Here is a 27915-nt window from a genome sequence, read left to right on the forward strand (position 1 = left end):
AAGTCTGTCTTGTCTCTCTCTCTCTCTCTACCTCTGATGAGAGTTGTTCATGTTGTTCATGTTGTTGTTGATGTTGTTGTTGATGTTGTTGTTGATGTTGTTGATGTTTGCAGCTTCCACGCTGCCCTCCTTCCATCCCCTCCCCCTGGGCCGCGGTGCTCTCGACAGATCACATGGCTTCGCATTTCTCTTTTTTTCATGATTCAATGTGGCCTGGCATTCAGACAAGACTGAAGGCAAAGACATATTTGGTTCACCCTCACTTAATGTCACATGGGCGGGGGGGGGGTTACCTGCGTAGCAAATCAGCGCTTTGCAAAGAAGCATTCGATGATTTCACTGCGATGTTTTGGACGTATGTGAACTTCTTTCGCACCCTACGCAGCCAATCACGCTAACCCGAGGTGTGGGACACGTGACCAAGGTGCTGGGGCAGCGCTTCTCAACTCACGTGGTGCACCCCTCCTGACATTCAGGGGGAAGGGGGGGGCGTAGGCTGCGGCATGGAAACCGTGCAGGAAATGTTTGGAATGTGCGCGGGGAGCGTCAGTGCCACTCTGCAGCGAGAACACGCGCTCAAGCACAACATTAAACGCAAGACACGCTTCATCCACAACGTGAAACACATGCTGTACACACACAAAAAACACCGATACACAACAGGAAACTTAGGAACACCACGTTGACTTATTGTGGTCGGGGGGGGAAGCGACGGCGTGGGGACGGGGGGGGGCACAGGGAGTCTTCATTGGTGGGGCCGCCAGTCAAAAAGGTTACGAAGCCCCTGTGCTCACGGGGAAGAGGAGGAGGAGGAAGACAAAGAATCCCACGAGCTGAGTGGACGTCAAACCTGAAACACCGCGTGGGATGGGAGCCGTCTCGGGTTAATCGACGCGGCGACGGACAGAGACAGAGAGCAGTGGAAAGGCGTTGCGAGAATAAATTAGTAACACCACACGGCCATGACCCAACGGCCCCAAAAAAAAGGTCAAGGGACTAGAAAAAGAAGATTCTATTGCTTACATTTGTGCGATTGAGCAGCGTCACCTGTTGTGGTGGGTCACAACGATGACAACCATTGTCAGTTATAGATGTATGTCAATCCACTGCTGGATGAAGGTTTCTTCCACGCATTCGGGGTCCGTTGGGGCTATTTTACAACGCCGCACCGCACCGGCCAGCGTGCGGAGGGCAGAGATGTGCGCGCATAGAAATACAGTACAACAAAAAGATTTTGATGAAAAAAATAACAATAAGGCTTCACCCTTTCTGGCAAAAACACCGGAGGTGTTAAGATGTTCGGACACTAAATAGCAGAGGTGGGACAAAGTCATTGTTATGCAAGTCCAAGTCGAGTCGCAAGTCATCAAATTCATGACTCGAGTCTGACTCGAGTCCAAGTCACATGACTCGAGTCCACATCTCATAGGTGGGACAAAGTCATTGTTATGCAAGTCCAAGTCGAGTCGCAAGTCATCAAATTCATGACTCGAGTCTGACTCGAGTCCAAGTCACATGACTCGAGTCCACACCTCTGCTAAATAGTGCCCTGTTGCAAGAGGTCAAGTCTGCATTAAGCATACCAACTTGTGGAAAAACATGCAAACAATCATGCTTGGATACTATTTGCATTCTAGATTTCAAGTTTTCGTGACTGCAAGGATTCATACTCTTTGGTTCTTTCGGTAAAGTCACGTAGGTGAAAATAAAAACATAAAAAATAAGAATAAAAACAAAAAATAAAATAGAAATAATTAAATTAAATGACGACGTTTCGGAAGCAACACAAGCTTCCGTCATCAGGTTGGACACCCACAGCAAAAAAACAAAATTACTGTAGTGGGCATTGCTGTAGTGGGCATTACTGTAGTGGGCATTACTGTAGCGGACAGTAATTTAGTTTTTTGCTGTGGTTGTCCCACCTGATGACGGAAGCTTGTGTTGCTTCCGAAACGTCGTGATTTCATTTAGTTATTTTATTCTTTATTTTTATTCGTATTTTTTATTTTCACCGACGTGACTTCACCGACAGGGCCAAAGAGTAATATTTGCATTGTCATTGAAACCGATTGGCCTCCACCAGAGGCATCCCTCTTCATGGCTTTGCCGCACTATCCTCTGCTGCTTACAAGGTATCCCCCCACGGCCGATCACACCTGTTCTACAAAAGACACGCACACACATGAACATTGCATATTAGCCGTACGTGTCAGAGAGCCAAAAGATAAACCTCTGTATTATTACCGCATAAGTTAAGGGTGGAATGGTTTTCTTTTTCAAATCGATAGAAGGTCATTTCCCTTGGCTACCGTTCCTCACACGCCCGGGCCTCCATTCCGAATCTTGTGCCTCCCCGTGCACTTTCAATTACTCCTCGGAGCTCAGTGTTCCATCAGCCACCTTCATCACCACTTCAGCTAAATCACCTTTCCCCCACGCACTAATTCCAATAAACAAAGCCCAGCGTGTGATCATTAGCGTCCACGCACGAACCTCAAAGTCCTACCCACCTCATCCCTATAAATAAAAAGTGTCTCTCTCTCTCTCCCCTGCACACAGGGTCAAATCCGCCGTGGCGAGATGTCACCTGCCTCGCCTGGTATACAGGAGGTTGTGGGTTCAATCCCAACCCTGACGCCTGCTGCTGTATATTTGGAGTTTGCGTGCCTCTGTCTCTCTCCCCGTTGTCGCGTGGATTTTTCTCCGGGTCCTCCGGTTTTTCCCTCCAAATTTAGAATCAATATGCGTTTAGAGCATGTGGCTGCTGCTTTAAATAGCCACATGATAAGCTAGTTCGTAGAGCTATCATTTGTGGCCGGGTTGCTTCTGAAAAACAGCTTCATGGCTTAGTGGGCCTTACCTGGCAAAATAAAATAAATATTCATAATTTGATTTAGAATCACCGCAAGGGCTTTAGAAGTCTGCAACCAAGGGCATCACATTTTTACACTCCCCACCCCCTCCACAAATAAATATATTTCATCATCATCATAAGCCACGTTCATTCCACTGCTGGATGAAATCCTCCCCGAGGTGCCACTACCTCTCACGGCCCTGCTGGACAACAATCCACCCACAGCATCTGCACATCAACTGATTTCATCGCTTTCATCACCAAGGTGATGATGAATGCGATGAACTATTACAGCTGTACGCAGCACGGCAGCATCCCTACGAACATCGTACACTTTCACAACCACAATGCACCCACATTCTCTGTTCCATGACACACACCTTCGAAGCGACAGGGCCCTGACTTCTAAATACGACGTTATATTTTCACATTTACATCTTTTTCAAATACACCTGGAAGGTTATTTCACGGAAGCCATGTTTGAGACCCTGACACTGCCCGTCGAACGTGTTAGGTCTGCTACATTTTCTCATAAATCTCCCGCTGTTGAGATGTTCGTCACATGGCCATAAAACTCATATATTGTTCGACCTTGGAGCTGAGACAAATTACGAGTTAAATTGAACGTGATGGATTTTTTTTTTATGCATAAATTGGTGAGCAGCCTAAGAGCCTCAACTTGCTCCATTCAATCATGAGCGAGTGTCTACACTTTAACTAGGGTTGTTAATTTAGTCTAATTAGTTCATTGAACTTCTTTCGCACCGTACATAGCCAACCGTGCTAATGGTGGCCAGACGAAAACGCCTAATTTTACGAATCATCATTGCTCGCAAAACCCTACGCGTGAAACGAACCCTTCATTTTATCCCAGGATTTCAGTCGTGCCGGCTGAGAACTCTGACATGGATGGCATCAGTCCTCTGCGCCATCTGGCCAACTACCTGCAAGTTACCCCACGTGCAAGGCCACGTGACAGCAAGTTACCCCACGTGCAAGGCCACGTGACAGCAAGTTACCCCACGTGCAAGACCACGTGACAGCAAGTTACCCCACGTGCAAGGCCACGTGATAGCAAGTCTACCCTACGTGCAAGACCACGTGACAGCAAGTTACCCCACGTGCAAGGCCACGTGACAGCAAGTTACCCCACGTGCAAGACCACGTGACAGCAAGTTACCCCACGTGCAAGGCCACGTGACAGCAAGTTTACCCTACGTGCAAGACCACGTGACAGCAAGTTACCCCACGTGCAAGGCCACGTGATAGCAAGTCTACCCTACGTGCAAGACCACGTGACAGCAAGTTACCCCACGTGCAAGACCACGTGACAGCAAGTTACCCCACGTGCAAGGCCACGTGATAGCAAGTTTACCCTACGTGCAAAGCTGTGCCCACGATGAACGCCAGGCAATGTTTAATTCGGTGTGCCCTCCACCAATCAGCGTTAGCCTTCGCCTAGCAACCCCCACGGCTGCAGTTGACCCCCCAGACAACTCGTAAAGGTCTCGCCAGATGCCTCCCGCTGAGCCCGACTCGTGCCACGGCTGCCACTTGTCGCTAGCCTCCTGCTTGCAGCGTGCGTTACATAACGCACGCGCGCTGCACAGAAACTTTGTTGTACAGCCGGAACCTTTTATGCCAATCCACTGCTCGATGAGTTCCACCTCGTGCCGTTCGGGCCATGGGATTGGGAGGGAGGGTCATTTCACCAAACTCCACCGCATTGGCCAGTTCGGGTTTTGTGAAGGTGGATGTTGCTGCCTGCAATTCAGCACGACACGGCAGGAACTTGTGGCAACACGGCACGCAGCTGTTTGACAAGCGGTCCAGGCTCAACCCGACTTGGACAGGACTGGGCACAGCCCCTTTGCCATCTGTGAAAAACTTCACTGAGTCACGGGATGAATTCTCACGAGAGCCCTGCATTGGAATATTTGACCAATTCCATCAATGATAAGCGTGTGCGGAGGACACCAGCGTGCATGTCGAAACCCCACGCATGCGTAGATAATAATCAAAGCTCCACACAGATGGATTCAATAGTCCATTACTGGACTGCGATTTCCTGACCAGCTAACAGCCCAAGCCGACACTATCTATAATTCCCAAGCAAGCTCCAGTCTCACCAGGCTCAAACCAACTTAACTTGACGAGACAGAATCAGAATATGTATTTATACTGGAGGAATCCGATGAGCTATAAAAAAAATTCTTGCTGTGGATTTCACACCTGATGATGACTGCTTGTGTTGCAGTCGAAACGTCGTGAGAATTTTTATCGTTTAATATTTATATTATTGTATTATTTCCCTTCTATGTGACTTTACCGAAAGAACCAAGAATATGAATCCCTGCAGTCACGAAAGCTTTAAATCAAAGCTATAAAGCTCTTTATCACAGATGTCCAGTAGGGGCGGCTAAGAACGTTACAACAACAAACAGTACACAACACGACAATAGTGAAAAGCACAAGAAAGGTAAACAAATCACCCAAACACACACAAGTAAAACTAAACCATCCCTATTCTCTTTCGATTTAAAGCTTTCGTGACTGCAGGGATTCATCTTCTTGGTTCTTTCGGTATGTTTTATTGTTATTATTTTATTATTTCCATTCTTCGTGACTTTACCGAAAGAACCAAGAAGATGCATCCCTATTCTACCAGGCCAAGCCCACTGACGTATTAACTTATTGTTCAGAAGCCACCTGGCCACAAATGGTAGCTCAACAAAGTGGCCCATCATTTGGACATTCATAGCCAGCAAAATAATCTACACACCAATACAGCTGGGCGATTCTCACGATTGTGAATCTCTAATCATCATTTCATGGCGATTGATGTGTGACACGCATGCACACACAGAGGCTCACTCGTACATACGTGTGTATAATTTAAGAAATTAGCCCACAGAGTCATCACGAAGCTGAGTGGAAGCATAGGAACCGAATACAATTCCTGCAGGAATCGCTTAGCTCTGATCCCCTAAACATTGCTTTGGCGCAGACTTACCCTAAGGATATCATCAAAAACATAATGTAACAAGGTAAGAACCCAACCAGCATGCACGCTCAGAATGTTGCGTATATTTTATTTAAATCCAGCCAGGAATGAGGTTGCCGGGTGGCTCAGAGGTCGTCGCAACGAGTTGGCAATGCTGGCACACTGCGTCTGAATCCTGGTTTCAGCCGCCCGTCATTAAAAGCTGCATCTCAAGTTCAACGAATTAATGGGGTCAGCCAGGTCACTAATGACTCTGTACAACAATAAAAGAATAATATTAATTTTCGATTTGAAGCTTTCGTGACTGAAGGGATTCATCTCCTTGGTTCTTTCGGTAAAGTCACGTAGAAAGGAAATAATAAAATAATAAAAATCAAACATAATAAAATACAATTCTCACGACGTTTCGGCCACAACGCAAGCAGCCGTCCTCAGGTGAAGAACGCTGCCAAGCTTGGTGGTGTTCATTCAGACGCTGTCTCCCCGACAGACCTGTTCTTCACCTGAGGACGGCTGCTTGCGTTGTAGCCGAAACGTCGTGAGAATTGTATTTTATAATGTTTTCTTTTTATTTCCCTTCTACGTGACTTTACCGAAAGAACCAAGAAGAAGAATATTAATTTTAGCCATTTTTATTTATGTTGGGAATTTAAAATATCGAGTTGGTTGCCATCCAATGTGGTGAACGTGTCCCTGTAGGCAGGGCTCGTGGGCAAGTGCAGAGCTACCTCGGGTGAGACAGAGAGGTCGCTTGAAAGGGGACCGCAAAAGTCGTTCTGTCAAATCAGCTTCCGCGGGTCATTGTCTGACACTCAGGGTTATGTACTTCTCAGCAAGAGTCCGGAATCGACCATTTATCTCATGGCGCGGCGGTGAATAGCACAAATGGAATATAAAAGTGTGACTGGGGTGGTGGGGGGGGGTGAGAGCGAAATTCCAAAATTATTTACGAAAATAAATTTGTCCCCCAGCTGTAAAACTCTACACGTTGAAGGCAGGTGCTTGGTTGTCTATGACCAGACCAGTGCGTGAGGCTTACCCAGCCGAAGTAGGGTTGTGAGATGGCCAAATTATTCAATTCTGTCCGCCAATTTTATCCCGAGTGTGCTATCCGTGGCACCTCACGAGACGCAGAATCTATTCGCAACTCTCACAGAGCAGCGTCACCCTTCACCCTTGAGATCCCTTCAAGTGACCTCTGGTCCAAAGAGTCGTGAGTAGGTGGCAGCACTTACCTACACGTCACTCCACGCAGCGTAATAATCAGCACGTCACGTGGCTGAAATTACTTAAATATTAAGTGAAGAACCAAATTTTGCATGATATCTTCTGCAGCCATTCGTGACCGGGCCAGGCCCATCGACTCAGTAAATTCGCGAAACCCGGTTGAAACCACAGGCAGTTAAACTAGACTCAACAATTTTTTTTCATTTATCCAGATAAGGCCCACTGAGCAATTAACTGGAGGGGTGGGGGGAGGGGAGCAGTGGGGGCAGACGGGGAGGCGGCGGGGGGGGGCTCCATAAGAGCGACTGGCCGCTAAGGAGCGTGAAGTGCGCAGTGTGGGGGGCCGAAGAGACATTTGGGGTTGCAGGTCCCAGCCCACCACCCACCCAGCGCCAGCCATGGACCACACGAAGACAAAGATCCCCCGTGTAGCCTGTGACGGACTGTTGGGGCAAGTTCCGTTTGCAGGTAGCAGCACCTATGAAGGCCGGCACAGCACACGTGCCGGTTTGGGTGGACAGCACCACGCCCGGCCGCCTTTGTCTCCCTCAGTGGCGATGTTTACACACCGCACCAGGTACTCGTTTGAGGCCGAATCCACCTCGAAATGTGGCCTACGACCGCTTCAGATAATCGTCACCGGTGATGGCCGTGAGCGGGAATCGAACTCGGGTCGCCGGGTTTCGAAGCGCAGCACAACGCTAACCGCTGCACCACCGCCCCGTGTACGTCCGTACGTACACTGTATATATAAACCCCCCTATAATAATAGCAGGGCAGCCAGGCATAAATAAATAAGCAAGCGGGCTTGACAGAAACTCCTGTGGTTGTTGTGCCTGTGGCGGCAGCAGCAGCAGCATCATCATCAGCAGCGCTGCCTTCGTAGGCAATAAGTCTGCCCTCGCAACAGCAAGCAGCCAGACCCAAGCCCGATTTGACCCTGCGACCAGCGGCGTAGTAACGACACAGTCAGCTCAGGTGGTGCGGCAATCGGTCACGTGGGGCCCCAATGTTTGATTTGTCTCGAGCGGTGGCACCTCGCCTGTGTTGTGCTGTAGCCAGGCCCGCTTTGCCCTAATCGCATCGTTGCGCTCACGGTCTCGAACATTTAACCCTGCAGAGGCGCTCGGTCTTCGCAAAAATAAGCTTTTGTGTTTTTTTTACACTGTTGTTTGAAAACAAATATCACGATGGTTGACAAAGGGGGCCACCCCATTTGTAGCTATGGCCACCAGGGGGGAGGAGGGATTGAGGGGCAAGGCCCAGGATGTATCTCGTGCACGGCAGAGCGCACAGCAGCGCGTGCACCTGCGGTTGGAGCACCTCCAGTCGCCAGCTCGCTGCACGCGACAGCCGTTCGGCGTCGACAACCCCCTCTGCACTCACCGATTCAGTCGCCTCCCTTGCCCGCTCTCTCACTGCTTCTGCTCAGGTTTCCCTTTCCCGTGACTGATTGGTTCGTAGCCACCGCGGGCTGGCTTGGGGAAGCCCTGGCACGATCCCGATTGTCCGATGGGAGAAAAAAGTTATTCGAGACGAGAATTGAGTGGATCGATTGATGGATTCCGGACAAGGATTCTAGACATGGATCGGGTGGATCGCCTGGGTATTTTTTTAACTCGCAAACCCATTGGACTGCGGTGTGAACCGGGAGCTGGCAAGTACAGCAAGCGGGTTCACGAAACCCGTCTGTGTGAAGCTTTGGGTCTTAGAAACTCGTACGCAGTATGGGTTGCCCCTCCGGGCACTCGTAAAACAAAACTCATTGCAAAGCAAAAATAATTATCTTGAGAGCCAGTGAGGCTTCCCTGGGTGAATGAAGCGTGGTATTTTTATTTATTTATTTTGACAATGACCAAATCACGCAATATATGCGGCGGACCTCTTCATCACTCTGGGTGGCCCATGGATGGCTGACACGATGCACGGGGCAGGCACTGTGGACTTTGCCAGCAGAGGGCAGTGCAAGAAAAACTCATCATTGTACTCTACAGGCAGTCCAATACTTACGGACACCCCACTTACGGACACCCCCACTTACGAACACCCCCACTTACGAACACTTGACTTGCGAACACCCCCACTTACGAGCCAGCTTCCATGCAGACAATTTCTTTTTACTTAAAACGCAAACTCGCACTTGCAAACTGAACCGCGGAACTATTTTGCTCAGCGGAGCGATCCTCCGCGAGATGTAATGAGTCAGCCTCATGCGGGGAGTGAGTGTGTGCGTGTGCGTGTGAGAGTGTGTGTGTGAGTGTGTGCATGTGAGTGTGTGTGAGAGTGTGTGTGTGAGTGTGTGTGTGAGAGTGTGTGTGTGCGTGTGTGTGTGAGAGTGTGTGTGTGAGTGTGTGCATGTGAGTGTGTGTGAGAGTGTGTGTGTGTGCATGTGAGTGTGTGTGAGAGTGGGGAGCGATAGTGTAGCGCTATGAACCTGGCGGACCCGGGTTCGATTCCCGCTCACGGCCAACACCAATGACGATTATCTGAACCGGTCCTGGGCCTCCCCTAAGTCGACTCAACCTGAAATGAGTACCTGGTGCGGTGTATAAACATCGCCACTGAGGAGACAAAGGCGGCCGGGGGCGGTTCTGCCCACTCGGCCCTTCGTCTACCATGCCAGCCCAGAATCCATTCAGATAATCGTCACTGGTAGTGTCCATGAGCCGGAATCGAACTCGGGTCACTGGGTTCGTATCGCAGTGCGCTAACCACTGCGTCACCACTCCCCCTAGTAACAACACCGGGAGAACGTACAACGGGGAGATGGAGCGACAATATCAGCTCGCCCGGTGCACTCACTACGTGGACTGGACATCTGTGAAAAAGAGCTCTGTAGCTCATCGGATTCCTCCAGTAGTACCGTGCCAATAAATATTCAGATTCTGGTTCTGGACTGTCACATCGCGAGATCAATGGGAGGAATCAATGGGGGATCGTCGATGGCTGTGGAGAGGCCTTCATCCAGCAGTAGATAGATAATAGCTGATGATGATGATGAGTTATGTAACACCTGCAATACGACAGACACAATGCAGCGCACACGAACAATCCTCTCAGCAAAGACGACTCAGCGTACACACGTAGAGACATGACCGCACATCCCACGTGACAGACAGCGCGCACACACACACACCCCGCGTCACGTCCAGTACTGACGGTACGCACATCCACACAATATTGCCAGTCCGCACACAAATCATAGACACAATCGCGACAGCACAAAGACACGCGGGCAGCACACGGACGCGCACACATCATACTCATGACAGCACACACACGCGCACTGAGTACACACAGCGCACAAGTAGCACGCACATGGCCTGAAATCGCAACAGTATTTCGCGTCTTGTCCTCCCCACGGTCGCATTCGCCGTGTTATTGAGGGAAGCAGAACATGGAGCTGGGAGGTCCTGGCCCACAGGGTTCTCCCATCTATACCCATGCACACAGCGCCCATCTGCCAACACGCGTAGAGCATGTATTATTAATACCGTGTGTAGGCTCTCACAAAGACAACGATTTCCCCGCGTAGCCTTCACAGACTGTTGGGGCAAGTGCCGTTAGCGAGTAGCACCTAATGAAGGCCGGCACGGCACACGAGGTGGCCATCATCACGCGGCGAGGCCACCTTTGTCTCCCCACTGGCGATGACTCCACACCGCAACAGGTAACTCACTTGAGGCTGAGTCGACCTCTAATGTCGAGCGCCAATCAGCTTTGGCGTCACTCTGCGCCGTGGGAAGCGAATTACTCGGCTCACCGATGATGATGATCATACCTGTTACGAGGCTTGTCCCCGACGGTGCCCGTCTGAATGCCACTATTTGACCGAGGCTCTTTGCGTGCCAAAAAATGTGAAAATGTTGGCTTTCGGATTTGCTCTCTTGTTAGGAGCCAATAATTCGCTGTGTGTGTGGTGTCCAACGTCAGAATTTGTAGGTCTTCTCGAACATTATCAGAGCGTAACATTAATCACCCGAGTCAGGCATGATTGTCTACATCTATTAGATGTACCGTCGACCTAATCCCATTATGAGCTGCATACACAATCTAATCCCTTGCCAAGGTCGCCATTGTCCCGATGGGGAACTCGGTTATCAATGCAGAATACGTGAACTCTCGTGTTGTCAATCAATCACAGGGTCAATTAGTTAATCATCCCGGGCCACGCCGTGGTAACGGGACTACATAGCCTGGGGCCTCGGTGGCTGAAAATCATGAATCCACAAACACACACACGTGAAATGTAACACAGCCGTGTACAACGTCGCATATCCGACTCGATGCAGACTAAGGCACAGGGTGGACGCGTAGGTGAGAGATTGAGTGAGTGAGTGAGTGACTGGGTGGTTGAGTGAGTGGTTGAAGGAGTGAGTGAGTGGTTGAGCGAGTAATTGAGTGGTTGAGAGAGAGGTTGAGAGGGTGAATGTTTGATCAAGTGATTGATTGAGTGAGTGGTTGAGTGAGTGGTTGATTGAGTGAGTGGGTGAGTGAATGGTTAGTGAGTAAGCGAGTGGTTGAGTGAGTGGCTGAGTGAGTGAGCGGCTGAGTGAGTGAGCGAGTGGTTGAGTGAGTGAGTAAGAGGTTGAACGAGCGAGTGGTCGATCAAGTGGTTGAGTGATTGAGTGAGTGAGTGGTCGAGTGAGTGGTAGATCAAGTGGCTGAGTAAGTGAGTCGGATACGAGAAACGACAACCGCGTTAGACAAAAAAACCGCACGAAACACCGCTGCATCGGGTGTAAGTGCTTAATTGGCCAGTCAGGGTGTGGGATTACGTGGCGGTCGGATGCGCGGCGTCGCCTGTGCACCAGGCTTTGTTGTTGATGTTGTGTGTTGTTATTTTAGCGGTTTGCTTGTAAGCAAGCGTCCTTCCCGTGCCAAGAGAGGAGTTGGAGCGGCACGCATCGCGCCCGAGGGCCCCGCGACGTCGCCGCCTCGTCACGTGGGCATTGTTCTCGTGTCTCGTAGCCACGTGGTGGAGGTGGTCACGTGCGTGGTTTGTAAGGGGCAGGTGGGGGGCTCTGACAATGCCACGGAACAAAACGAAGCAAAAAAACACACGGGAGGGAATATTTACACTCGCGTTGTTTACTCGCTTAAATAATATATTGAGCACACAACCCCTACTTATTTTGGTCCAAGAATGTAAACATCGTTGTATATGCGTGCGATAACTCAACTTGAGTTTTTGCTCAAGTGAGTAATGAGGGTGATAACAGCCACTCGGCCGGTGGTGGGAATTCCACGTTTCTACGGCGCGGGCAAATGTGTCCGTAAGACTGCTCACCTTCGCCTTCATCACGGAGCAGTACTCATTTTATAGACCCCGGATGGATGATGGGCATGGTCAGCCATCAACCAGAATTTTAACTGGCTCTCCTGACCACTTAGCCACCTCGGCTGCGTCACGAACACATTCATTAACAGAGAGAGCCAGCAATGAAAAAATAATGAATAAATAAAACAAATTCAAATTGCTCGGAAAAAAACTACGGGATGTTGAGAATGATTTACAAACGGGGTGCAAATTTAACTGAAGTAAATAATTTAACGTTGTCCAATGTCCGTCCATAAAAATGAATGTACACGTAAAATAGTAATAAACATATACTCATAGCATACCTAAACATTCACCGACTTAGCTGCAACCGTACAAGTCACTCCACGTGGCAACCACGTGCAGACAACGGCAACGCTTACACCCAATTAATTCTGACACACTGTTGGTGAAACATTCTGTTAGTGAGCACCTATCCAGACAGGTATGGAACACAGTGGATTTCTGAGCAGCCTACAGGACACGCCTAATCACCTAATGTGTTCCCAGTCCATCATTTAAGGCCGAGCAGACCTAGGAGAGGCCCATGCTCTGTCGGGTAAAAATCGCTGTGCAACCACGGGCAATGAATCGAACCGAGGTCGTCGGGGTCATTGTGCAGTGCCACTGCTCCCCACGATGTTTAGACGCAAACACAAAGACCCCCCGTATAGCCTCAACAGACTGTTGGGGCAAGTGTTGTTAGCGAGCACCTATGAAGGCCGGCACGACACACGAGGGGTTGGGTGGTCAATACCACGCCCGGCCGTCTTTGTCTCCCTAGTGGCGATGTTTACACACCGCACCAGGTACTCATTTCAGGCTTAGTCGACCTAGGGGAGGCCCAGGACCGCTACACTACAGCTGCCCACCGTTACACACACGTGATAATGTGTGGTTGTACATTCACTAAACCACACTGATGATGTTGAAGGTCTCAAGGCCCTGTGCAGACAGTTACTAAACCTCACACGGGATGACCTCTGTGACCTCAATACCCTCCCTCCCTCCAACACAATCCTTCCCAATGCCTCCACAAAGACATCGCAACATCATAATCTCCTTCTCTATCTCTCTCTCTCTCGCTACGGCTTCTGAAGAGCAGCTGCTGATATATTGCACCTCTCTGTCGAGTCTGGAAATCCATTCGGTGGCATCGGGAGTCGCTTCACCCACTGCGCAAGCCGCCTCCTGTGCGGGCAGCGTAAATGGGCAGCGTTCGGTTACGCGGCGAACGGAACCCGCTCTTCGCCGCGTTCGCAACGGGGGATATCTCTTTCATTCTACACGTGTAAAAAAAAAAGTGTAAAAAAAAAGGAAATTGCCACAGCCGCCGCCGTGCAATTTTCGAACGCGATTACGCCCCGGTGCTCGAGGAAGGCCCAAGTCAGATCGTTACCTTCGTCGGCTTTTTTCGACATCAGAGGATCTATTTAGCGTGTTTTTATATATATATATATGCGGCTTTCTGTGCAACAGGGTCTTGGGGTGTTTTTTTTGTTGCACAATTGAAATAATGTGTGCGTCTCCGGTGAGTGGTGAGTAGCTGTGAGCCAGCCGAGCAAGAAGGTGAATTTGAGAAACTGAATTCCCAGCCTTGTGCAGACAACTCCACAGATGTGTCAGATGTTGTTTTACGTTTTAATCAACGTGTGCGGAATTGGCAGCATTTCGTTTATTTACCCATAAGGTTCGCGCACTGTTCGGGAGTGGGTGGGTGGGGGGATTAATTTATAAGACATTCTGAAATAATAATAATACTTTCGATTTAATATGCAGTATATCGGGTAAAAGGTCTCAGTGTTGCAACGTGGGCTGCCTGTTAAACGGCTCTAGGGGAGCATGCCAAATCGGCACCTAAACCTCATCGTGGCTGATGACATCGTTTTTGTTCGCACCCGGACAAAACAGGCCTCCCTGACCCACCAAAACTAAACTCCTTTTTAATTTTGTCCAGATAAGGGCCCATTGAGCTGTATAGCTCTTCTTCAGAAGCGACCTGGACCACAAATGATAGGTCAATGAAGTGGCTTACCGTCACGTGGACATTGAGAACAGGGAAAAAACCGGAGGACCCAGAGAAAAATCCACGGGAAAGAGAGAGAGACACGCAAACGCCAAATATACAACAGGCGTCAGGGTCGAGATCGAACCGACGACCTCCGGCATATCAGGCGAGGTAGTTACCATCTCGCCACCGTGATGCACCTTCCTACGTGCTGGGTCACGTTGTCAGCAGAGGGCAGTGTAGGCAACATCCAATGCTGTGCTGTATTTCTATGCTTCACGTCTTCATTAACCAGAACAGGACCAGCGTGATGATGTATGGTAACATAACTCCCACGGTTTTGGGGGGAAGCCATGATCCAGCAGTGGATTGACAAGAAGGGCTGGCTGCACATACATAGCACACAATATATTTCACTACGTTTTTTATATATTTTGTAAAAAATCAAACAAGTCGTAGTTTTTCATTTATTGAAACTAAATCTGTGGGTAAATGCTCAACTCAATTGGTGGCTCTGAGCCAGTGTTGGAAATTCCACATTACTATGGCCGAGGCTAAGCTAGGCCATAGAGCAGCCCACCTCGTGATGTGCTGACATTTCCCCAGAGTGTAATGACACTTGACCTGTCAAGCCACACAGATCGTGTACCCTTCGCAGCATTTTAATCAAACATCAGGGCACAGTTACAGAGCAGTGACACCGCATTTTAATCCATGAGGGGGTCATAATGATACACACGGAAGGGGGAAATCCACTACTGTAAGGACTACACAGGATACGTCTAATATGTATGTACTGCATTTCTTAATTCGTATTTGGTGGGCTCGCATCTTAAAAATAAATAATACATTCAGGTATTCAAATCCATCTACATTCTGATGAACAGGAAGAGCTCACTGCTCGCAAAGGTATCTCGGGGTTCACCGCCTGGATTATATAATGATGTGTACACAACATACGCAGGGTGGCCCAAACATCGGGACACACGTGGTTATTTCATGTATGTTAAGCCCCGCACCTGCGATGAGCGCGGTTGGCTACGAGCAGTGCGAAAGAAGTTCAACATACATACACACAAAATCTTGTAATTGTTTATTCTTAAATATTTGAACTCCTGTCATTACCTCATTTTCAGCTGACGTTGACAAAACTCGACCTTGAACACCCCGAATTAATTTTGAGACAAAACAGAAATTTGATGAAATACGTTCAAATATTTCCACAGCTGCAATCTTTAAAGAGGAATATACCAAAAAAAAACATTTTAAAATGTAATTTCAAAAGAGAATTCACGCGCGCGTTCATGTTAATTGACATCAGTTTGAACATTTGCTAAAATCCACGAAATAACCCTTTGTGATCTTCTTGGTTCTTTCGGTAAAGTCACGTAGAAGGGAAGTAATAAAATAATAAAAATAAAACATAATAAAACAATTCTCACGACGTTTCGGCCACAACGCAAGCAGCCGTCCTCAGGCGAAGAATGAAACACCACCAAGCTTGGAGCGTATATTTAAGCTGGGTTAGAGGGGGGGAGGTGGGAAGAAGAGCGCCTAGACAAAATAATTTGCATATCAAGAGGAATTTATTATTTTGTCTAGGCGCTCTTCTTCCCACCTCCCCCCCCCTCTAACCCAGCTTAAATATACGCTCCAAGCTTGGTGGTGTTTCATTCTTCGCCTGAGGACGGCTGCTTGCGTTGTGGCCGAAACGTCGTGAGAATTGTTTTATTATGTTTTATTTTTATTATTTTATTACTTCCCTTCTACGTGACTTTACCGAAAGAACCAAGAAGATGAATCCCTGCAGTCACGAAAGCTTTAAATCGAAACCCTTTGTGATTTGTTATGACAAATTAAATAACCCCGTGTGTCCTTACTTCTAGGTCACGCTGTAAGGTCACTCGCTTGCAGCAGGTGGGTAGGCAGGTGCCTTGTGGGTAGGCAGGTGCCTTGTGGGTAGGCAGGTGCCTTGTGGGTAGGCAGGTGCCTTGTGGGTAGGCAGGTACCTTGTGGGTAGGCAGGTGCCTTGTGGGTAGGCAGGTGCATTGTGGGTAGAGAGGTGCCTTGTGGGTAGGTAGGTGCATTGTGGGTAGGTAGGTGCTTTGTGGGTAGGGTGGTGTCTTGTGGGTAGGTAGGTGCCTTGTGGGTGGATAGGTGCTTTGTGAGTAAGTAGGTGCATTGTGGGTAGGTAAGTGCTTTGTGGGTAGGTAGATGCATTGTGGGTAGGTAGGTGCTTTGTGGATGAGGACATCGCGGGACCGTGAGAGATGAGAGCGGATTGGAGAGGAAAGGCCTTCAGCCAGCAGTGGATTAACCATGGCTAATGATGATGGTGGTGGTGCTGTATCAAATGTGTGTTCAGTTGAATTCAACTTAACGTACATATTCTATGACCACGTTCTATTTAGACAACAAATGTGTGCGTGTGTAAAGTTGACAGCGATGATGAAAAGGAAAATAAATCGAACCCCCCGCTCGCCCCCCCCGTTGTATGCATGAGTCAAACCTGTCTGTCTGGTTTAGGTCTGCATGGCGCACAAAACACAAACAGACGTGTACATTACTAACCAAAGACGAAGATTCCCCAGACTGTTGGTGCAAGTGCTGTTAGCGAGTAGCACCTATGCAGGCCGGAACGGCACACGAGGGGGTGGTCAACGCCACGCCCGACCGCCTTTGTCTCCCGAGTGGCGATGTTTACACATCGCACCAGGCACGCATTTGGGGCTGAGTCGACCTAAGGGAGACCCAGGACCGGTTCAAATAATCGTCACTGGTATTGGCCGTGAGCGGGAATCGAATTCGGGTCGCTGGGTTCATAGCGCAACGCGCTAACCACTACACCACCGCTCCCCACTAACCATGCACACACGTACTAAGTACACAATCCCATATAGGCAACCAACGTGCCTACATAGATCACACGCGTGCCGCCTTGTAACCGCACCCTCCCGATTGGCACGGTTGGCTACGTACGGTGCGAAAGAAGTTCACCGTACATACAAACCCAGATGCACGCGTTCACAACGCACGTTGTGTGTTTTTCATCGACGACTGAGTCAGATTGTGCGAGAAACAACGCTTGTCGTACCACCCTCCTCTACCCACAATGCACCTCCCTACCCACAATGCACCTACCTACCCACTAAGCGCCTACCTACCCACACAGCACCTCCCTACCCACAATGCACCTACCTACCCACAATGCACCTCCCTACCCACAATGCACCTACCTACCCACAATGCACCTACCTACCCACAAAGCACCTACCTACCCACAAAGCACCTACCTACCCACAAAGCACCTACCTACCCACAATGCACCTACCTACCCACAAAGCACCTACCTACCCACAATGCACCTACCTACCCACAAAGCACCTACCTACCCACAATGCACCTACCTACCCACAAAGCACTTACCTACCCACAATGCACCTACCTACCCACAAAGCACCTACCTACCCACAAAGCACCTCCCTACCCACAATGCACCTCCCTACCCACAAAGCACCTACCTACCCACAAAGCACCTACCTACCCACAATGCACCTACCTACCCACAAAGCACCTACCTACCCACAAAGCACCTACCTACCCACAATGCACCTACCTACCCACAAAGCACCTACCTACCCACAATGCACCTACCTACCCACAATGCACCTATCTACCCACAATGCACCTACCTACCCACAAAGCACCTACCTACCCACAAAGCACCTACCTACCCACAATGCACCTACCTATCCACAAAGCACCTACCTACCCACAATGCACCTCCCTACCCACAATGCACTTACCTACCCACAATGCACCTACCTACCCACAAAGCACCTACCTACCCACAAAGCACCTACCTACCCACAATGCACCTACCTACCCACAAAGCACCTACCTACCCACAAAGCACCTCCATACCCACAATGCACCTACCTACCCACAATGCACCTACCTACCCACAAAGCACCTCCATACCCACAATGCACCTACCTACCCACAAAGCACTTACCTACTCACAATGCACCTACCTACCTGGAGACTGGGTGTCGTACCACCCTCCTCTACCGGGTTTTTATTAATACATCGTTAATGTGAATAATATGGGACACGTTTAAAAAAATAAGAACTCGGATAGCTACTCATTCACAGGTTACATAATCAACAGCCTACTCAGAGAGCGGATTGTAACATTAAACATTAATACTCTATTCTCAACATGAAGAAAACATAAAATACTGTAACAGCGCTGGGTCGATCCACTGCTGGATGAAGCCTTCCCCAGGCCGTTTCGGTCATGGGGGGGGGGTTGTTGACCATACTTCACTCGGGTCGGTGTGGATCACTCGACACTGACGTTGTCCGTAGCCGGGCGTGCAACCCATGTGGGTGGGAGCTAGCGGCGCAGTCTAACCACTGCGCCACCGCTCTCCATAGCCAAGGCAAAGGTCCCCCGTATAGCCTCAACAGCCTGCTGGGGCCAAGTGCTGTTAAGGACGGGACGGCACACGAGGGGGGTGGGGTGGCCAGCACCATACCCAGCCACCTTTGTCTACCCAGTGCTGACGTTAACACACACTGCACTCGGTACTCGTTTAAGGCTGAGTCGACCGAGAGGAGGCCCAGACCTGGTGAGGATACATGCCACTATTATTGGCCGGAAGCGGGACTCGAACTCGGGTGGTGGAGGTTCGCAGACAAAGTGCGCTAACCATTGCGCCACCGCTCCCCACTCAACCCCTTACATCGCGTTGTAGCCACAATGTGTGGATTTGCACAGAGCTAAGTTTCCATGCACACCCAACATTGTCCATCAGTGTACGTTTACATGCAAGGTCAACGCAGCATTCATATGCAATACGCGCGTGAGGAGTGTTGTATAGACACGAGTTACGCTGAACACATGCCGCGCACGTGACTATACGACGCGAACATTGTAGGGAATTGATGCGAGTGCTGTATCATGAATGACCGGTGCAATAGTGCGGCAGTCACTGCAAGAAGGTTAATTATTGATCACAGCAGTGTCGGAGTGGATCTAGGGCACGGCTCGTCGTGTATGGAAGGAATTTCTGGCCAATGGCCAAGCCTCGTGGCAGCCAAGTGATGGAACAGAATCAGGATATGTATTTTATATTGGAGGAATCCGATAAGCTATAAAGCTCTTGTTTATTTCCACAGACGTCCCAGGAGGAGCGGGTGAGAACATTGCAACAACAAACAACACGAACTAAAAACACGGTAGGAGCGAAAAAGTATAGGAAAGGTAAACAAATCACTTAAAAATATATACAAATAAAACCGTTTTTTTTTTATTTCACCACGTAAGGCTCACTGAGCTATTAGCTGCTTCTTTTGTTTCAGAACCCACCTGGCCACAAATGATAGCTCAACGAAGGCGGCTTATCGCGTGGAAATTTACAGCGGCCAAATCGTCTACATCAGTGGTTCTTAACCTTTACTGCAGCCTTTTTGCTATCAACCGTAACAAAAATTGTAAAATGTTAATAAATACATCGATGTGTTAAAACAAAGCAATTGTACGAACGTGCCCCGTACTTAATTTGTGTTTTCGATGTTCGACCTTCCAGACAAATGTGGCCACGTCTCGCACGCAACAGAAAGGGCATCTCGTCACCCACAGGGGGTGCAGCGTTCACCCCCAGGTTAAGCAGACGAACCACTGTCTCTAAATGATCCAAACGCGTCCGAGAGGACACCCACCGCGGAGATGGAGCGATTCAATCAGCTGGATGTGCTGGTGCTGCACTGATTATCACTTGGCATGAATGTCAGAAGCCAGCGGCGGTTGATTACGGAGGCCCTTAATCCAGCAGTGGATCAACCATGGCTCGTGAAGCTGATTAGTCATGTACTCGCAAGCGTTGCTGTATATACACTCACCCATGCTGGCTATACCGCATGCGATGTGGAGGGCGGGGGGGGGGCTTTCCAACAATTATCTAGGCTGTGAAGGAACAGATTAACCCCTTACCAATCGGGCTCACGTCAACCCGAGGCCACTTTGGCAAAATAAAAAAAAACATCGTAACAAATAGAAAACTCCGTGTTATCTCTCTCTGCTTACGTGTCTGTCTACGTGTCTCCCGTTCTGTGTTTAATCTCTCTCTTAAATGTAGCAATCTTTGGAAGAACGTAATCAACCAGGTAGGGTGTTGACTGTTATGTTAGCCGACTATCTGTGTTGTGTCGCATTATATTTCTAAATTTACTAGGTGTTTCTTTTATTTCATTTGTACCTGATGACGACTGCTTGTGTTGCAATCGAAACGTCGTACGCTATTATTTAATTTATTATTTTCTCTTTCTACGTGACTTTACCGAAAGAACCACAAAGAGTATGGATCCCTGCAGTCACGAAAACTTTAAACCTACCAACAGCTTCATTGGAGGTGTATCTGGCGAAACCCGCTCGCAATGTGGCCGCTATGCACTTTCCAGTCTCAAAATGCGACGCACCGCCAGTGACAGCAACCCACGGTGCAAGAACGCACGCTGTGGAAACGCAGCATTTTATTTCAAGATCAAATATACACAAAGATTGCCCGTGTAGCCGACACGGGCTGGAAGGGCAAGTCCTATTAGCCGAGCACATGTGAAGGTCGTTCCGGCGCACAGGGCCGTGGTGGTGGTGGTGTGTGTTGGGTCAGCACCACACCCGACCGCCTTTGTCTCCCCCGGTGCTGATGTTTACAAAGCTCGTTTACTGCCGAGCAGACCTGAAGCAGCCCCAATGAGCGGTTCAGACAGATATTCGCCGCTCGTTCTTAATGAATAATTGAGTCATTGATAATTAATTAATAATACATTCAGACACACACATACAGCCGTTGATAATAATGAATTAATCTTCCGTGGCCGGGTGAGTCGAACCGAGGTCGCGCGGTGTTTCGCAGTGCAGCGCGCTAACCACTGCGCCACCCCTCCCCATAAAACACACAAAGATCCCCCCTATAGCCTTTAACATACTGTTGGGGCAAGTGCTGTTAGCGAGTAGCACCTGTGAAGGCCGACACGGCACACGAGGGGGTGGGTGGCCAGCAGCACGCCCGGCCGCCTTTGTCTCCCCAGTGGCGATGTTTACTCCACACCGCAACGAGCTACTCATTTGAGGCTGAGCCGACAAAAGTAGAGGCCCGGGACCGGTTCAGATAATCGTCACCGGTGTTGGCCGTGAGCGAGAATCGAACCCGGGTCGCCAGGTTCGTAGCACAGCGCCCGAACCGTTTCAACACTCCCGCTCACCCACACATACGCACACATACATACAGACACACACACATGCAGACACACACATACATACAAACACACACATACAAACAGACACATACAGACACACACATACAGACACACACATACAGAGAACAAAGACAAAGATCCCCCGTATAGCCTTAACAGACTGTAGGGGCAAGTGCTGTTAGCGAGCACCTATGAAGGCCGGAACGGTACACGAGGGGGTGGGTGACCAGCACCACGCCCGACACACACACACTGTGGATGACACACACACTGTGCATGACACACACACACTGTGGATGACACACACACTGTGCATGACACACACACACTGTGGATGACACACACACTGTGCATGACACACACACACTGTGCATGACACACACACTGTGCATGACACACACACACTGTGGATGACACACACACACACTGTGGATGACACACACACTGTGGATGACACACACACTGTGCATGACACACACACACTGTGCATGACACACACACTGTGGATGACACACACACTGTGGATGACACACACACTGTGCATGACACACACACTGTGCATGACACACACACACACTGTGCATGACACACACACTGTGGATGACACTCACACTGTGCATGACACACACACACTGTGGATGACACACACACTGTGCATGACACACACACTGTGGATGACACACACACTGTGCATGACACACACACACTGTGGATGGCACACACACACTGTGCATGACACACACACACACTGTGCATGACACACACACACTGTGTAAGACACACACACACACTGTGGATGACACACACACTGTGGATGACACACACACTGTGCATGACACACACTCACACTGTGCATGACACACACACACACACTGTGCATGACACACACAGACTGTGGATGCCACACACACACTGTGCATGACACACACACACACACTGTGCATGACACACACACACTGTGGATGACACACACACACACACACACTGTGCATGACACACACACACACTGTGGATGACACACACACACTGTGCATGACACACACACACTGTGGATGACACACACACACTGTGCATGACACACACACACACTGTGCATGACACACACACACTGTGCATGACACACACACACACACTGTGCATGACACACACACACTGTGGATGACACACACACACACTGTGGAAGACACACACACACTGTGCATGACACACACACACTGTGGATGACACACACACACTGTGCATGACACACACACACTGTGGATGACACACACACACTGTGGATGACACACACACACTGTGGATGACACACACACACTGTGCATGACACACACATACTGTGCATGACACACACACACTGTGCATGACACACACACACACTGTGGAAGACACACACACACTGTGGAAGCCACACACACACACGCTTGGATTACATTGAGAGTCAGGAACACGCGGATTAGGCAGTGGTGGTGGTGGTGCGGGGTGGGGCTTGGGAAGGGACAAACATCCAGACGAGCGAGGGTGATGGTCCCACATGGCCGAGAATGAAAGTGACAAGGTGACGAGCCCCAGACGCAACATTTCAACAACAACAACAACAAACCGCAACGCGTCCGAGAGAACAAACAACAACAACAACATCAGCAGCAACACAAAATCCATCCGCGGAGATGGAACGCTGAATTATTATTCCCATCGCGGGATCGCGAGAGACAGCGGCGGCTTGGCAAAGATTTCAATACAGCAGTGGATATGGGATCACGGCTGACCGATGCTGCCGATTCTGATGCCACTCATCAGAGACGCGTGCTGCATAGACTCTCCCCCGCGCCGTGCAGACAGCCCTTGCTCAATCCACTGCTGGATTAAGGCAGGCCCCAAGCCGCGCGTGAGAGTCGTGGGGGTGGGGGAGTTGAGTATGTGGGTGCGTGTGTGGGGGAGCTATTTGACCATACTTCAGCACGCTGGTCAGCGCGGAACTGGTGAACTAGAGGGGTGTGGGGGGTGTTCGTCCCCGGGATCGGTTGAGGTAGCACTCGCCGCTGATGAGAGGCGTGCGCGGCACGGGAATCGAACTCGTGTGGCCGCCGGGGGTTCAGCAGCGCCAGGGCGCTCACCCCGCTCGGCACGGGGCTCGGCACGGGGCTCGGCACGGCGCGACTGCTGCGTGCTGGGAACCCCGACGAGAGCTGTCGTTTGTGCCCAGGCGCCTCCTCGCACTGACGGGCGAGTGGCGCGGTCACCACGCGGCTCGTGTCACGACGCACGCACGCGCGCACGCGCACACACGCACACGCACGCACACATGCACACATGCACACGCACATACGCACACACGCACGCACACACACGCACGCGCACACGCACGCACACACACAGACACACACGCACACACGCACACGCACGCACACGCACACACACGAACGCACACGCGCACACACGCACACACACACACACGCGCACACACACGCACGCACACACACGCACACAGACACACACGCACACACACACAGACACACACGCACATGCACACACGCACGCGCGCGCGCGCCCATGGGCACAACATCGCCAGGGATCCTTCGCTTTCGAGAGCCATCCGGGCAAGATTTCGGAAGCTGGGCAAAGGTTGCGTCCGGACAGTCGCTCGGATGGGCGACTGCCTTCCTTCCTTCCTTTGTTCGCGCATCGTCTCACCACGCTCAGAGCGGCAGAGGGCGGTGCAGTCGACGGCGTCTGTTGTACTCAACTTCTGTGCTCCCCCCCCGGCCTCACGAACCCCGAGCTGACGTGCGTGGTGAAGCATGGACCGCATGGCCCCCGTACGACGCGTACGCGCTGTGTGTGTGGGTGTGTAGGCAGCCTCGTGGGGAGCGGTAGTGTAGCGGTTAGCGCGCTGCGCTATGAACCCGACGACACGGGTTCGATTCCCGCTCACGGCCAACACCAGTGACGCTTATCTGAACCGGTCCCGGGCCTCCCCTAGGTCGACTCAGCCTCAAATGAGTACCTGGTGCGGTGTGTAAACATTGCCACTAGGGAGACAAAGGCGTCGGGCGTGGTGCTGGCCACCCACGCCCTCGTGTACCGTTCCAGCCTTCATAGGTGCTCGCTAACAGCACTTGCCCCTACAGTCTGTTAAGGCTATATGGGGGATCTTTGTAGGCAGCCTCATCCAGCAGTGGATTGGACATGTACCTGCAGCCCGATGCGTGCGTTTTAACGGGGCGTAGGTAACCCTGTCACTGATGATTTTCCGGCTCGTTTTGGTCGCCTGAATGAAATGGCACGCGACTCTAAGCCAGGGCCGTAACGAGCGACTTCTTTGTGGATGTGGTGTGACGGGCGCGTGGATATCTCTCCCGCTCGACGAATGCGGACAGATCCCGCCCGAATCGATCCCGACACGTGGAATATATCGCCTCGGTCACAGACAACGATCACCACCAATAAAACCCGAGCAGACTGTTGGCGCAAAGTGCTAAAGTGCTGTTTGCGAGCACCTATCAAGGCCGGCACGGCACACGAGGGGGTGGGTGGCCAGCACCACGCCCGACCGCCTTTGTCTCCCTAGTGGCGATGTTTACACACCGCACCAGGTGCTCTATATATGTTCCAGAACGCTGCTTTGAAGGCTGCCTTGCGAGTAGGGATTATCGGCCTAAGGCACTACCACTAGATTACAAAGTGAGCCTATCCATAATAATCCTATATTGTTGCAATGTACCCCCTACGTGTATCCATATCATGTCACAAGAATACAGCACTTATCACGAGGACGCTATAAGGCGAGATGGATTGGGCTTGCCACATCCATTCAGCACCAGTCATAGGCAAACGACACTTAACGTTCGTCAAATCAGCTGGGTCCTCTATAGCTTTGCCCAAAACAAAGACAAAGATCCCCCGTATAGCCTTAGCAGACTGTAGGGGCAAGTGCTGTTAGCGAGCATCTATAAAGGCCGGCACGGCACACGAGGGGGTGGGTGGCCAACACCACGCCCGGTCGCCTTTGTCTCCCCGGTGGCGATGTTTACACACCGCACCAGGTACTCATTTGAGGCTGAATCGACCCAGGTCACCAGGTTCGTAGCGCAGCGCGCTAACCGCTACACCACCGCTCCCCACACACACACAGTGAGCGGTGCATGTAACGCATCAGGTTAGCAACTTACCCTCCAAGCAGTACGCTCCGGCCACTGAAAGAGTCCCTCCGAACGGCACGTTTCCCGCACGGCCAAAGACCCAGACGAGACATGAGCCGGACGCAAACTTGACACGACGTCGTTTTAACTCGCTAGGCGACCCGCTGGTAACCCGTCCTCCATGCCGCTCGCCTCGCTCTTCAACACGCAGAGCCAGCCAGCCAACCCTATCTACACACCATATGTATGTACACACACACACACACACCCCTAGCAATTCCCCAGCCCGAGGGGCTATATCGCTATCCCGCCTAGATCCAAAAACAATGAGTGAATGAAAAACGGATCGTGCTGTGAAAACTCGAATACTCCTACACACACTCTCTCGCTCTCTCTCTCTCGCTGCTACTGATTCACGAAAGCTCTATTGATTATACAACTAATAGTATCATTTTTTTGTTATGTTCCAGGTTTAAAAACGACGGAGAGCACGCTCATAATATGCTCGCTTGCTTAAAGACACGGATGTATGCCGGTGATGCGCGCGCGCGCGCGCATCGGAAGAGGATGAGGAGGAGGAGGTGGTGGAGGGTTGCCTGCGTCGATGTTGTCTGCCCGTCGCGGGGTGTGGTGCCAGGAGGCGTGCTGTGATGTCAACTGTGGTGGTGGTGGTGAAGGAGGGGAGAGTAATGGGGGGCGGGCGGGCGGGGGAGAGACAAGTTGTAATGTCTCCCAGCCATCCCCCCATGTGGCGGAGCGGTGGCGCTGTGGTTAGCGCAATCGGCAGACGAACCCGTTGAGTTCGAATCCCTGAGCCGCGGTGAACGTCAGCGTCGAGCGATATCTGAGCCCGCTCGGAGACGCTTTCATGCGGTCGTGCATTGGCAAAGCGCCGTGCACACACAACGCGCATTAAGCCACCTTCGTACAACCGCCCACCGATTTCGCTCTACGGCAATCATGCCCCGCTATACCCACCAATCAACACGCCTAACAACCTGTGCTCACCGAACGTGATACCCGCGAAGAACAAGGCACCACGCTATCAGCTGCGAAAATAAATTCTCGCCCCTACCTACCACTCGAGCCAACCCCAACGAGTCTTAAACCCACTCACAATACAGTCGACGTAGACTGCACGTACACAGTCTATGCATGGCACGCGTACGGGTCTATACGTATCTAGAGCACACGTGTAGGCACGCTACACGTATACAGTCTACAAGCGATGTGCGCGTGTCTGTAGTGTGTGAAACGCGTGGCTTATACCTACCCCGGTCCTCGATGCGCCTGGGTTAGTCAGCCAGGTTGAGCGCAGGTTCCGGAGAATCGCCCCAAATCACTTTCCATTCATCGCAAATCCAGAGAATGGAAACTTTATCACCACCGCCACCACCATCAACATCTTCTGCACTGCCATCACCATCAGCAGCAGCAGCAGCAGCCGGAGCCGTCAGCAAGGTTGATCATTAAGCAGCAGCAGCAGCAACACCCAGAGATGAGATGATAAAATAATTGCTCCAGTCGCATGTCCTCCATGAAGATCTCCCGCTAGTTTTTCATGTCTTTTTGTTGTTGTTGTTGTTGTTTGCTTATTAACGTTTAGGCGTATTACAACAACGATGATATTAGAAGTAGCAGTCGTTTAGTGCTAATAGAATAGCAGCAGTGCGTGCGAACCATCAACTCGCGAGCAGCACCAACATCCCAGGACTGCCGCCTTAACGCACGGCTCTCCGCTCGCCCTCTCTCGCGCTCTCTCTCTCTCGCAACTCGCAGTTGCGAGCGGTGACGGAATTGTCGGCAGTAAGAGCGTGTTCGTTCGTGTGTGTGCGTCTGTGTGTGTCTGTGTGTGTGCGTCCGTGTGTGTCTGTGTGTGTGCGTCCGTGTGTGTGCGTGCGCGCGCGTGTGTCTGCTATCACGCAAAGGTGGTGGTGGTGGGGGGGGAAACGTGATCTGAATGAAGAATTAATCTGACGTGCCACTCAATGGGTGCTGAGATTCGAGAGAGCGAGACAACCCCGGGTGTATATTATTCACAGTGGGGATGTGTGTGAGAGAGAGAGTTTGATTCTCGCTCACGGAAAAACTAAAAAAAAA

The 27915-nt window shown here is 50.6% G+C and overlaps 1 protein-coding gene across 2 annotated transcripts in view; it reads right to left on the bottom strand.

Annotated features, from left to right (window-relative positions):
• LOC144945614 (chemokine-like protein TAFA-2) overlaps window positions 1-27579 on the bottom strand; it is a 91208-nt gene extending 63629 nt beyond the window's left edge. Inside the window, exon 1 of one of the 2 annotated variants that reach the window (XM_078874142.1) lies at window positions 27089-27579. The gene's annotated coding sequence lies outside the window, so the exon portion shown is untranslated. Of the gene's footprint in view, window positions 1-25845; window positions 26425-27088 lie in introns of those variants that run through there. The other variant, XM_078874141.1, reaches the window with a different exon arrangement.
• Between the last annotated feature and the right edge of the window lie 336 nt (window positions 27580-27915).

This window comes from Lampetra fluviatilis, chromosome 38 (genome assembly GCF_964198595.1).
Source record: "Lampetra fluviatilis chromosome 38, kcLamFluv1.1, whole genome shotgun sequence".
Taxonomy (NCBI): Eukaryota; Metazoa; Chordata; class Hyperoartia; order Petromyzontiformes; family Petromyzontidae; genus Lampetra; species Lampetra fluviatilis.